The sequence below is a fragment of the Phoca vitulina genome, unplaced genomic scaffold (assembly GCF_004348235.1).
Source record: "Phoca vitulina isolate PV1807 unplaced genomic scaffold, GSC_HSeal_1.0 scaffold500, whole genome shotgun sequence".
In the NCBI taxonomy this organism is placed as follows: Eukaryota; Metazoa; Chordata; class Mammalia; order Carnivora; family Phocidae; genus Phoca; species Phoca vitulina.
In genome coordinates this window covers 1-13,520 of record NW_022590187.1, presented here as the reverse complement: position 1 = coordinate 13,520, position 13,520 = coordinate 1, and the positions used below count along the sequence as shown (strand labels likewise).

The following is a 13,520-nucleotide window of genomic DNA, read 5'->3' as shown; positions in this document are numbered from 1 at the left end:
CTAAGATCAGGAGCAAGGCAGATATGTTCCCTCTCACTACTCCTTTTCAACATTGTGCAGAAAGTAGTAAGAAATACAATTAGACAAGGAACAGAAAAGAAACGTATATAAATGGAGAAGGAAAAGTTAAAAACGCTGTTGTTCATACTTGAGCTATTTATTGGATAGAAAACCCAAAAGAGTTGACAAAGCACTTGTGAAAATAATAGGTAATTTACCAAATTTGCAAGACAAAATTTTAATATACCAACTGCAACCCTGCCGTATGCCATCAATGAACAAGTGTAATATGAAATGGAAAACACAATATCATTTACATTAGCACTAAGGGGGGAAAAAAAGAAAAAAAGGAAGAAAGAAAAAGAAAGAAAATTGTTGGGTACAAATGTAATACAATATGTACCAGATCTCTACAGAAAATGGTGCAGAATTCTGATGAATGCAATTAGAACTGAATAAACGATGAGATGTTCCATTTTCAAGGATAGGAGAACTTAATGTGAAGATATTGGTTCTATTTGTTTAGATTTATAGATCTAATGAAATACCAATGAAAATCCCATCAAGTTATTTTGCGGACATTGACAATGTGATTATATAACTTATGTGGGAGAAAAAAGACCTAAAATAGCCAACACTATATTGAAAAGGAAGATTGTTGAAAGATGAATGATATCCAAATTCAAGATTTTCTACAAAGCTGCATAAATCATGACTGGCTGTCTGGTGTGAGAATAAATGAAGACATCAATGGCAAAAAAAAAAAAAAAAAAAAAAGGCCCAGAAAAAGACTCACATGAATATAGTTAACTGATTTTTGTCAAAGAAACAAAGACAACACAATGAACCAAATATTGTCTTTTCAGAATGATGCTGGAACAACTGGACATCCTGATGTAAATAAATAAATTAATTAAATACATCTAGAAAAACACTTTGGGATTGGGCTGGTTCAGATGCTCCTTTGGGTGCATCCAGACTGGGTGACTCTAGCCTTTGAGGGCAACTTCAGAATCCAGTACCTTGCCTTGGCGTGCTCTTGCCACTCGACATCTGTGTCCAGGGCCATACAGCCATGCATCTAGACGCAAAGGTCCTCTTCATCCCACGTCTGCACTGGGTTCTAAATGCTGTCTGGTAAGCCAGATTCTGGGGCTGAGAAGAAAGAAGAGGAACACCAGGAACTCACCATGACTCTAAACAGGTTGTGCCAAAGAGAGATTATAAACTTTCAATCAGCAGCAAACTGGCTTCCCTAAGCTGCATAAAAGGCCAGAAATCATGCATCTGATGACTGGATGGAAGCCCAGTGTGGAAGCACACTGTTCTGTGACTGGGGAGGGAAGCGAGCAGTGCTTATGAAGGAGGTGCAGAATATGCTTTGCCTCGTAGGACAGAAGACGGGTTCAATCTAGTCTAGACGCGAGATTCTCTTTTTCCCTCATGATAAGGAAAGCTAGCAGAAAGTTTATTTAAACCGCTTCTTGAGCTTTAACTTTTTTTGATAATATACTGGAGAAACTGAAAAACAAGTCCAAGCTGATACATATATGCATAGCTTTTAATAATGTAAATACAACAGCCACATGTTAATCCACTCTGTACTGCTTTAAGTGAATATACACTGTAAAAACATTTGTTAGTTGAGGTGGCCTTTTTTTTTTTTTTCCTCTGAACAGGAATGTAAATGTCTATTTCACTAGAAATGACAAGTTTCTTTGTTTGTTTGTTTTGTTTTGTTTTTATCCAATGAAAAGTGAAATATAAGACAAGCTGATGACAAAGTATTTGTCTTCTAGATCAGGCATTTTTATTTTCCAATACAATCCTCAACAACCCTCCCCAGCTAAGTCTTAGCCTATTACAGGAAGGCTTGGAGTCAATATGTGACACTCTAGTTCCAGGGAGAGGCTTTTAGAGACCTAGTCCAATCTTTGTTTTGTTCTTACAGAAAAAGAAACTGAAGCCCAGAAAGATAAAGTGGCTTGGCCAAAATCACATGGTTAGCGACAGAAACAGGATTAAAACACTGGTGCTGTGGGTGTCAGAATGAATCAGTAAATTAAGGACAGGCACCAGGATGACACAAAGGACAAAATTCCCTTCTCAAATCTTGTCCTGCAGCAAGGCTAGGGAGGGCCTGAGACCACAGTAGGAACCATAACTGGTCTACACTTCCTCGGAGTTATTTAGGCCCATCCAAAAAAAAAGAAAAAAAATGACGCTGGAACAACTGGACATCCTGATGTAAATAAATAAATCTAGAAAAACACTTTATATCCTTCACCAAAATTAACTCAAAATGCATTGTAGACCTAAATGTAAAATGTAAAACTACCAAGTGTGTAGATGATAACATCAGAGAAACCTAGATGATGTCGAGTGTGAAAATGAACATTAGATACAATATGAACACATAAATTATTTTTTAAAAGAAATCTCTACACCAAACATGGGGCTCAAACTTACAACCCTGAGATCAAGTATCATGCACTTCACCAATGATAGTCATAGGTCCTGAGGCCTAAATTATTACTATTATTTTAACAAATAGCTTAAGTATTTTATTTGTTTGCAACTAAGCTTTTTAACACTATATATGAAAATGTACAAAGAATAATGTTGCAGTTTTTGGTTAAATTTAAGTCAAAGACATTCATTAATAAGGAATCTTTGAATAAGAATATTCCAGCATTTTTCTAAGCCATGTGATAAGAACACTGTCTCTGAATATTACCTTACTTTGGAAGGTACTGGCATACACTTGAATTAAATTCAGAATTTTTCAAAATAAGCCCTAATTAATAAAACCGTTCTCTATTCAAACTAGAACAATTTTAATAGAACTTTCCTTTCCAGAAACAATAATAAAGGAAACAAGGTATTTTGTAAAATGGGGTCCTGAACAAGTCACAGTAAAAAATAAATGTATACTTAACTTCCACCTCCTCAAAACAGAGGCTACTTTCTGTTGCACAGCCTTGGAAACAAGGTGAAGAACAGTCCATAAGCAACTTTGGGCAGGGGGTTGCCAAAACAAAGCTCAAGCAGTTGAACATGCTCACTTCTTAGAAGAATTTGGGGGAGCCTGACCAAAGGATCCAAATTCTGTTTTTAATAACTGATACAAAGGCAGAGTGGCTCCTCCCAAGTAGCAGTGCCACCAGGGGCTGGCCCAGCCCCACGCTCACCTGTGTTGTGCTCCCAAGCAAACCCTGATGCTCCTGCTGCAGGGAGACCTTTTCTTTTTAGAGGTTCTGTGTCCAGGGAGCTCTCTGTGTGAATGAGGTGAGCACAGACTCCACATGGGTATTTGAAGGCTTGGAATCAAAGTATTTTTCAACACGGCTAGGCAGAGTCCATGTGTCAAACGGCCCGTCTCTAGTTTGTCCTAATTCCTTACCACGCATTTGTAGACCTAGGACCACAGACCTTTGCTACGTCCTCATAATCACCCCTAATGTCCATCCTAACTTATGATTCATATTCTGTGCCTGGAAACAGTCCCTGTATTTAACAATAATACCTACAACATAAAACAATCTACCGTGACAACTTATATGGTCACAAAACATTAATGATCTTCTGTAGACAAAGCAAATGTTTTTAACTATAATTGTCGTGCATCAAATTCACAGCCAGAATCCCCAAGATCAAAAAAATATTTGCACAATATAAATAATAACTTAAAACACACACACACACACAAACATATACACACACAGTCACACACACTTCTTACAGAACCGTGCTTGGGGAAACCCCATTTGTTGAGTGCCACTGAGGGCATATTTTGCTAAACTGCTGCTCCAGGTATTTTTGTTTGGAAAATCTATCACAGTAGGGCACAGCTGTTTATTGGATGAGCAGAAAAGAAAGATATGCTTGTGGCAACCAGAAAGTTTTAAGGTCTTTCAAGTTGTATAAAATGGACCTGCAGAAATGTTTACATGTTCTCAGGATGCAAAGTTGGAGCTGAAATGTGATAACAAACCAGTTGCAAAAAGTGTACAGCAGCCATCTCTTGAGGTCAAACCTGGTACCCAGATATGCAAGAATGCTTCAGGACACATCGCTTGTTGGCCTTGTCCCATATCGTTGCATAATCTGATCATGTGTGCCTTTCACAAGAGGTTCATATTGTTCTGCTAGTTTGGTATTGAGGATTTGCTCATACTCCTCCCGAATTTTATCTTCATAGTCTTTTAAAAGATGCTCACATATTATTCTGACTTGTCGGAGGGTAAAAGAGGGCTGGTCCTTCTTCATCCAGGAGGAACCTGGAGAACTAGGGGCTGTGAGTGCTGAGGAATGAGGTGACTTTCTGAAGTACAAGCTTCACTCTGATTCAGAACAACTTCTAAATGTCTCCACCTCTGATAAGGACTATATTCTTGTTTTATGTTCTGAAAAATTTGTTCTATTGTTGGAAGTCACGGTTCGTTGTGGGGTGCGGTGGGGTGCTGCAGAGTCAGTGGTGGAGTCTGCTCTGGAGAAGAGGTGGCGGCTCGGTGTCTGGGGGCCTGAGGCCGGAGTGGGGCCGGGCAGAGGGGCGCAGCACCACCACTTTGGGGAACCAGGGCTCACAGCCCGGCCTCAATCTCCCTGGGCTGTTTCAATGTCGCCCCTCACACCATGCCTCTGAGGGGCCAGGGACCAGGGGCAGATGTGGAGGTAACTGCGGCCCAACCTCCGGCCCCTCAGCAGAGCTCACAAGCCAGGCCGGCTCCAATCCCGAGGCATCAATTATGTATAAAAAAAATTGATAAGCTGCAATTTATTAAAATGAAAATCTTATGATCTCAAAAAACTCAAAAATAAACAGCAAGCTCCAGACTTAGAAAATCTTGAAAAAAAGGATCTCTTTCCAAAAGATACATGTGAAAAACAATTGTGTTCTAAATATACAAAGAACACTTGAAATCAACAATGAAGAAAATAACTTAATTAAGAAAACCGACTGAGTCCCATAATAAACCCATCACTAAATAAGATAGATTGCAGGGGAGGAGCAAGATGGCGGAGGAGTAGGAGATCTAAATTTTGTCTGGTCCTAGGAATTCAGCTGGATAGGGATCAAACCATTCTGAACACCTATGAACTCAACAGGAGATCAAAGAGAATAGCAGCAACTCACTGAACAGAAAAGCGACCACTTTCTGGAAGGTAGGACGTGTGGAGAAGTGAATCCAAGGTGATATTTGGGAGGATAGATGGCGGGGGAGGGGGCCTCCATCAGCTGATACTGGCAAGGGATAGAGAAGTGGAGCACAAAATCAGAACTTTTAGAAGTCGGCTTTGCTGAGGGCCATCACTCCAGTGGCTAAGCGGGGGGTGGAACCCTCGTGGGACAGTGTGGTCTCAGGACCCTCGGGGTCACAGAAAGACCAGGGGTGCCTGAGTGTGGCAGAGCTCCCAGGTATCGGAGCGGGGAAGCCGGCTGCAGAGACGGAGCAAAGGAGTGGTCTCTCAGCTCTGGGTTGCCATAGACTGTGATCCGCAGCACAGTCGGGCCACTGCTCCTCCAGTAGGGACCCAACAAGGGGCATTTCCCAGGAGACTCCCCTTCCTCCCCCGGGAGGAGCGGCGCGGGTGCGCACTGCAGATATCTGCTGTGTTTGGAGACTCCACACGGGGTCGGTTCGAGAGACAGAATCACTTGGTCACAGGCCAGGTTAGCACAAGTGCAGCCAGAGACCGGGGAGATAGGAGTGATTGACTGCTTTTCTCTGGAATCTCACTGAGGAGTGGGGCCCGGAGTTATCGGCTCCTCCAGGGCGGAGATTGGGAGGCCACCATTTTCACTCTCGTCCTCCAAAGCTGTACGGAAAGCTTGCAGGGAACAAAAGCTCACAAGAGCAAACCTGAGCAGATTACATAGCCCCACCTGCAGCAGGGGCTGGGTAATTATGCCTCCGGAAAAGACATTTGGGAACCACGGCAACAGGCCCCTCCCCCAAAAGATCAGCAAGAACAGCATGCCAAGACCAAGTTTACCTATCAATGAGAATGGCAGAACTCCAGCGCTAGGGGAATACAGCACATAGATTACATGGCTTTTTTTCCCAGGATTTTTTAGTCTTTCAAAGTTAATTTTTTAAATTCTTTCTTTTTTTTAATTTTTTTCCCCTTTTTTAACCAACATCTTATTGAATGCTTTTTAAAAAAATCTTTTTTATTTTTAATTTTTAGAGTCATTTCTATCCCTTCAGAGTAGTTTAACATATTTTTGGTATATATATAAGTTGTTCTCTCTTTAAAATTTTGGGATACAATTGCTTCTAACAGACCAAAATACACCCTAAATCTCTAGTGTATGGCTTTGTTCTAGTCTCCTGCCTGATCATATTTGATCATATTCTGTTTTTTTTTTTATTTTTTTTTTCTATTCTCTTTCTTTCCCTTTCTGTTCCCCCGGTTTCATGTCTCTTCTGATTTGTTTAGTGTTTATTTCTCTGGGGTCATTGTTATGCTGTTAGCATTTGTTCTCTCATTCATCTATTGTGCTTTGTATAAAATGACAAGATGGAAAAAATCACCCCCCAAAAAAGAACAAGAAGCAGTACCGACTGCCAGGGACGTAATCAATATGGACATTAGTAAGACATCGGATCTAGAGTTCAGAATGATGATTTTAAAGATATTAGCTGGGCTTGAAAAAAGCATGGAAGATATTAGAGAAACCCTTTCTGGAGAAATAAAGGAACTAAAATCTAACCAAGTTGAAATCAAAAAGGCTGTTAATGAGGTGTAACAAAAAATGGAGGCTCTAACTGCTAGGATGAATGAGGCAGAAGAGAGAATCAGTCATATAGAAGACCAAATGATGGAAAATAAAGAAGCTGAGAAAAAGAGAGATAAACAACTACTGGATCACGAGGGCAGAATTCGAGAGATAAGTGATACCATAAGACAAAACAACATTAGAATAATTGGGATCCCAGAAGAAGAAGAAAGAGAGAGAGGGGCAGAAGGTATATTGGAGCAAATTAGAGCAGAGAACTTCCCTAATGTGGGGAAGGAAACAGGTATCAAAATCCAGGAGGCACAGAGAACCCCCCTCAAAATCAATAAAAATAGGTCAACAACCCGACATTTATAGTAACCTTATGAGTCTCAGAGACAAAGAGAAAATCCTGAAAGCAGCTCGGGAGAAGAGATCTGTAACCTACAATGGTAGAAACATTAGACTGGCAACAGACCTATCCACAGAGACCTGGCAGGCCAGAAAGGACAGGCATGATATATTCAGAGCACTAAATGAGAAAAATATGCAACCAAGAATACTATATCCACCTAAGCTGCCATTGAAAATAGAAGGAGAGATAAAAAGCTTCCAGGACAAACAAAAACTAAAGGAATTTGCAAACACAAAACCAGCCCTACAAGAAATATTGAAAGGGGTCCTCTAAGCAAAGAGAGAGCCTAAAAGCAACATAGACCAGAAAGGAACACAGAAAATATAGAGTAACAGTCACCTTACAGGCAATACAATGGCACTAAATTCATATCTTTCAATAGTTACCCTAAATGTAAATGGGCTAAATGCCCCAATCAAAAGACACAGGCTATCAAATTGGATAAAAACAAACAAACAAACAAAAAACAAGACCCATTGATATGCTGTCTGCAAGAGACTCATTTTAGACCCAAAGACACCCCCAGATTGAAAGTGAGGGGTGGAAAATCATTTACCATGCTAATGGACCCCAAAAGAAAGCTGAGGTGGCAATCCTTATATCAGACAAATCAGACTTTAAACCAAAGACTATAAGAAGACATGAGGAAGGACACTCTATCATATTTGAAGTGTCTTTCCAACAAGAAGATCTAACTATTGTAAATATCTATGCCCCTTACATGGGAGCAGCCAATTATATAAGCCAATTAATAACAAAAGCAAAGAAACGCATCAACAACAATATTATAATAATGGGGTACTTCCACACCCCCCTCACTGAAATCGACAGATCATCTAAGCAAAAGATCAACAAGGAAATAAAGACTTTAAAAGACACACTGGACCAAAAGGACTTCACAGATGTATTCAGAACATTCCATCCCAAAGCAAGAGAGTACACATTCTTCTCTAGTGCCCATGGAACATTCTAATGAATAGATCACATCCTAGGTCAAAAATCAGATCTCAACCGGTACCAAAAGGTTGGGATCATTCCCTGCATATTTTCATAGCACAGTGCTTGCTTTGAAACTAGACCTCAATCACAAGAGGAAAGTCGGAAAGAACTCAAATACATGGAGGCTAAAGAGCATCCTACTAAAGAATGAATGGGTCAACCAGGAAATTAAAGAAGAATTAAAACGATTTATGGAAACCAATGAAAATGAAAACACAACTGTTCAAAATCTTTGGGATGCAGCAAAGGCAGTCCTAAGAGGAAAGTATATAGCAATACAAGCCATTCTCAAGAAACATGAAAGGTCTCAAATACACAACCTAACCCTACACCTAAAGGAGCTGGAGAAAGAACAGCAAATAACACCTAAACCCAGCAGGAGAAGAGAAATAATAAAGATCAGAGCAGGAATCAATGAAATAGAAACCAAAAGAACAGTAGAACAGATCAACGAAACTAGGAGCTGGTTCTTTGAAAGAATTAACAAGATTGATAAACCCCTGGCCAGACTTATCAAAAAGAAAAGAGAAATGACCCAAATCAACAAAATCATGAATGAAAGAGAGATCACAATCAACACCAAAGAAATACAAACAATTCTAAGAACATATTATGAGCAACTCTATGCCAGCAAATTAGATAACCTGGAAGAAATGGATGCATTCCTAGAGATGTATCAACTACCAAAACTGAACCAGGAAAAAATAGAAAACCTGAACAGCCCTTAACCACTAAGGATATTGAAGCAGTCATCAAAAATCTCCCAAAACACAAAAGCCCAGGGCCAGATGGCTTCCCAAGGGAATTCTACCAAACATTTAAAGAAGAATTAATACCTATTCTTCTGAAACGGTTCAAAAATAGAAATGGAAGGAAAACTTCCAAACTCATTTTATGAGGCCAGCATTACCTTGATCCCCAAACCAGACAAAGAACCCATCAAAATGGAGAGTTACAGACCAATATCCTTGATGAACATGGATGTAATGGAGAATTATAGACCAATATCCTTGCAAAGATTTTCTCCAAAATACTATCCAATAGGATCTAACAGTAATTAAAAGGATTACTCACCACGACCAAGTGGGATTTATCCCTGGGCTGCAAGATTGGTTTGACATCCGCAAATCAATCAATGTGATACAAAACATGAATAAAAGAAAGAACAGCAACCATATGATCCTCTCAATAGATGCAGAAAAAGCATTTGACAAAGTATAGCATCCTTTCTTGATCAAACTCTTCAGAGTATAGGGATAGAGGGTACATACCTCAATATCATAAAAGCCATCTATGAAAAACCCATGGTGAATATCATTCTCAATGGGGAAAACTGAGAGCTTTCCCCCTAAGGTCAGGAACACGGCAGGGATGTCCACTATCACCACTGCTATTCAACATAGTATTAGAAGTCCTAGCCACAGCAATCAGACAACAAAAAGAAATAAAAGGCATCCAAATCGACAAAGAAGAAGTCAAACTTTCACTTTTTGCAGATGATATGATACTGTATATGGAAAACCCAAAAGACTCCACCCCAAAACTGCTAGAACTCATACAGGAATTCAGTAAAGTGCCAGGATATAAAATCAATGCCCAGAAATCAGTGGCATTCCTATACACCAACAACAAGACAGAAGAAAGAGAAATTAAGGAGTTGATCCCGTGTACAATTGCACCCAAAACCATACAATACCTACGAATAAATCTAACCAAGGAGGTAAAGAATCCGTACTCAGAAAACTATAAAATACTCATGAAAGAAACAAATAATACATTATATGTTAAAAAAAAAAAAAGAAAAAGAAGATGATAACAGGAAGCAAAAAATGAGGGGGGTAAATCGGCGGGGGGAGATGAACCATGAGACTATGGACTCTGAGAAACAAACTGAAGGTTGTAGAGGGGAGGTGGGTGGGGGATGGGTTAGCCTGGTGATGGGTATTAAAGAGCGCACGTACTGAATGGAGCACTGGGTGTTATACGCAAACAATGAATCATGGAACACTACATCAAAAACTAATGATGTAATATATGGTTATTAACATAACATAATAAAATAAAAAAAACACCTAACGCTCCATGCAGTACTTGCCCTTCTTAATACCCATTACTGGGCTAACCAATCACCCCACCCCCTCCCCTCTGAAACCCTCAGTTTTTTTATCGTAGTCCATAGTCTCTCATGGTTCATCTTCCCTTCTGATCCCCCCTCTTCATTTACTATAATAATACAGTTGAATGTAACCGTGGAACATACTTTTTTACTGTAAGATAAAATTCTTTTGTTTGACTTTAATAAATATCTGTTTATATTTTGTTTGGTGGATGATAGACAATTTTCAATTCTATGCTATTACATATGTTACATTTATGGATATTAATATATATGCCCCCTGTTTCCCATGGACAAGAGCTTATATTGGATTTGCATATATGCCTGGAATTGCTGATTCATAGGATATGAAAATCGTCATGGTTTGGAACTATGCGAAGTGGTTTCTAAAATAGTAGAAACAATTTACATTTGTGAGAGAAATATGTTATCCTGATAATCAACATCTCCAAAATTTAGATTGGTCAGTTAAGAATATATATATGTTAATTCCTAATAATTGAATGAATCTAAATACTATTTAATTTGTAATGTTTTCCTTGTTTGAAATTCATATATATGTATTATGTGTGTATTATATAAAATGATCATTGACATTGTTTGCACTGTCACTAAATTACACTCAGTATAAAGCAGAAAAATATAAATAAACTTTGTAGGGGATGACAAATATATTATTTTACCCTTTTAATTATCAGCTTAAATCCCTATAACAAAAGACAGATTGACAAAAGAAAAAAATATACATACTTGATAAGCATTTTTACAGAGCACAGGAGCTTTCATAAGGAAATGAAGAACTATAGATGTAGTTAAACCTCAATGATTTTGTATTGGGGCAGTGAAGTGTGAAGAGTCATGGCAAGTTTCCTAGGACAAAAATGGGTATGGGCTCCATGAAGAAAACTGGAGGTAACCTAGCAGGTTTATATTGCTCTCAGTGTCTTGCAGTCTTGGAATTAAGGTTGTTTCTTTCTTCTAAGTATGGGGAGGTCACCTCTCTCAGGAAGGACTTAGGACTTCCTTTAGGGGAAAGTAAGAATGTCTTAACTTGTACCTGCAGTCTCTATATTCTTTCAGCTCGAAATATTCAATAAGGTTAGGTGCCTTATTTTAGGTAGTGTGTCATAAACTCTGTCCTTAGGTCACAACATCAAAAGAAATATAATATCTTATGGTATTTTAATATTTTCTATGCTGATTACTCATAAATTTGTATCTGTAGAACACATCATTCCTCCTCATATATTATTTTATATCTAATTGCTACTTTCCACTTTCAGCAACTTATTATTTTTAATGATTTGGTCTATGTTATTCATACATTGTTTCTATTCATTTATTATTTTGATTTATTTTTTTTACATTCTGTTCACCTGTACATGAACACGAACATTTTTTTACTCAAATATATTTAACATATGGTGTTACAATAGTTTCAGGAGTATAATATAATGATTCAACAATTCTATACATTTGTAATTGCTCATCAAGATAAACATACTTTTAATTCCATTTGTCTGTTTCACCCATCACCACACCTACCTCCCTTCTGGCAACCACCAGTTTGTTTTCTACATGTGTGTTTTTTTTTTTTTTCCTGTTTGTATCTTTTTTGTTGTTGTAATTTTGTTTCATTTCCTGAATTCTACTGTGAGTGAAGTCATAGGGTACTTGTCTTTCCCTAACTGACTTATTTCAGTTAGGTTTATACCCTCTAGTTCTATCCATATTGTTGCAAAGGGCAAGGTTTCATTCATTTTTATGGCTAAATATTCCATCATTATCTATCTATTTATCTATCATCTATCTATCAATCATCTATCATCTATCTGCATATTGGTATACCTTCTTTATGCATTCCTTTATAGATAGATAGTTGATTTACTTCCATAACTTAGCTGTTGTAAATAATGCTGCAAGAAACATAGGGGCATATATATTTTTTCATTAGTGTTTTTATTTTCTTTCCATAAAGGTTCAGTAGTGGAATTACTGAATCATACCATAATTCTATTTTGAATTTTTTTGAGGAACTCCATCCTGTTTTCTATGGTGGTTTTACTAATCAGTCTTACAATCAATAGTGCATGAAAGTTTCTTTTTCTCCACATCCTTGTCAACACTTGCTATTTTTTCTCTTTTTGATACTAGCCATTTCATAGGTGCAAGGTGATCTCTCCCTGTGGTTTTGATTTGTATGTCCCTGAAAGTCAGTGATGTTGAGCATCTTTTCATGTGTCTATTGGCTATCTGTATGTCTTCTTTGAAGAACGTTATTCAGGTCCCCTGCCCATTTTTTAATCAGATTATTTGTTTTTGATGGTATTGAGTTGTATAAATTCATATATTTTGGATATTAGCCCGTTGTCAGTTATACCATTTGCAAATATATTCTGCCTTTCCATAGGTTGCCTTTTTGTTTTGTTGATGGTTTCATTCACTGTACAAAGATTTTTATTTTGGTGTAGTTCCAATAGTTTATTTTTGTTTTTGTTTCCTTTGCCTAAGGAGACATATTTAGAAAGATGTTGCTAAGGCCAATGTCAAGAAAATACTATGATTTCGTCTATGATTTTGATGTTTTCAGGTCTCACGCATAGGTCTTTATCCAATTTGAGTTCATTTCTATGTCTGGTCTAAGAAAGTGGTCCAGTTCATTCTTCTGCATGTTGCTGTCCATATTTCACAACACCATTTGTTAAAGAGACGGCCATTTCTTCATTGTATATTCTTGCCTCCTCTGTCATAAATTATTGATTGATTTATGGTCATGAGATGTTTTGCAGTTTTTCTCTTTGTAGTGTTTTGAACTTGTTTTGGTATCACAGTCGTTTTGGCTCACTTTATAGAATAAATTTGGAATCTTTCCTTTTTTAACAATAATTTGAGAAGAATAGGTATTAATTCTTTAACCATTTGGTAGAATTCACCTGTGAAGCCATCTGGTCCTGGTCTTTTGTTTTCTGGGAGTTCTTTGATTGCTGATTCAATTTTGTTGCTAATAATTAGTCTGTTCAAATTTTCTATTACTTCCTGATTCAGTTTTGGAAGGCTCTATGTTTCTAGGAATTCATCTATATTGTGCAATTGGTTAGAATATATTTTTCATAATGTTCAGTAATAACCATTTGCATTTCTATGGTGTCACTTGTTATTTCTTCTCCGTTATTTCTGATTTTATTTACTTGCGTTCTCTCTCTAATCTTTCCTTTTTAAGATCCAACACATTTAAAGGATTATTTACCACGACCAAGTGGGATTTA

The 13,520-nt window shown here is 37.8% G+C and overlaps 1 pseudogene; it reads right to left on the bottom strand.

The window, feature by feature from the left end:
- Nucleotides 1-3,981: 3,981 nt before the first annotated feature.
- Nucleotides 3,982-4,637, bottom strand: LOC116629273 (annotated as a pseudogene).
- Nucleotides 4,638-13,520: the final 8,883 nt, after the last annotated feature.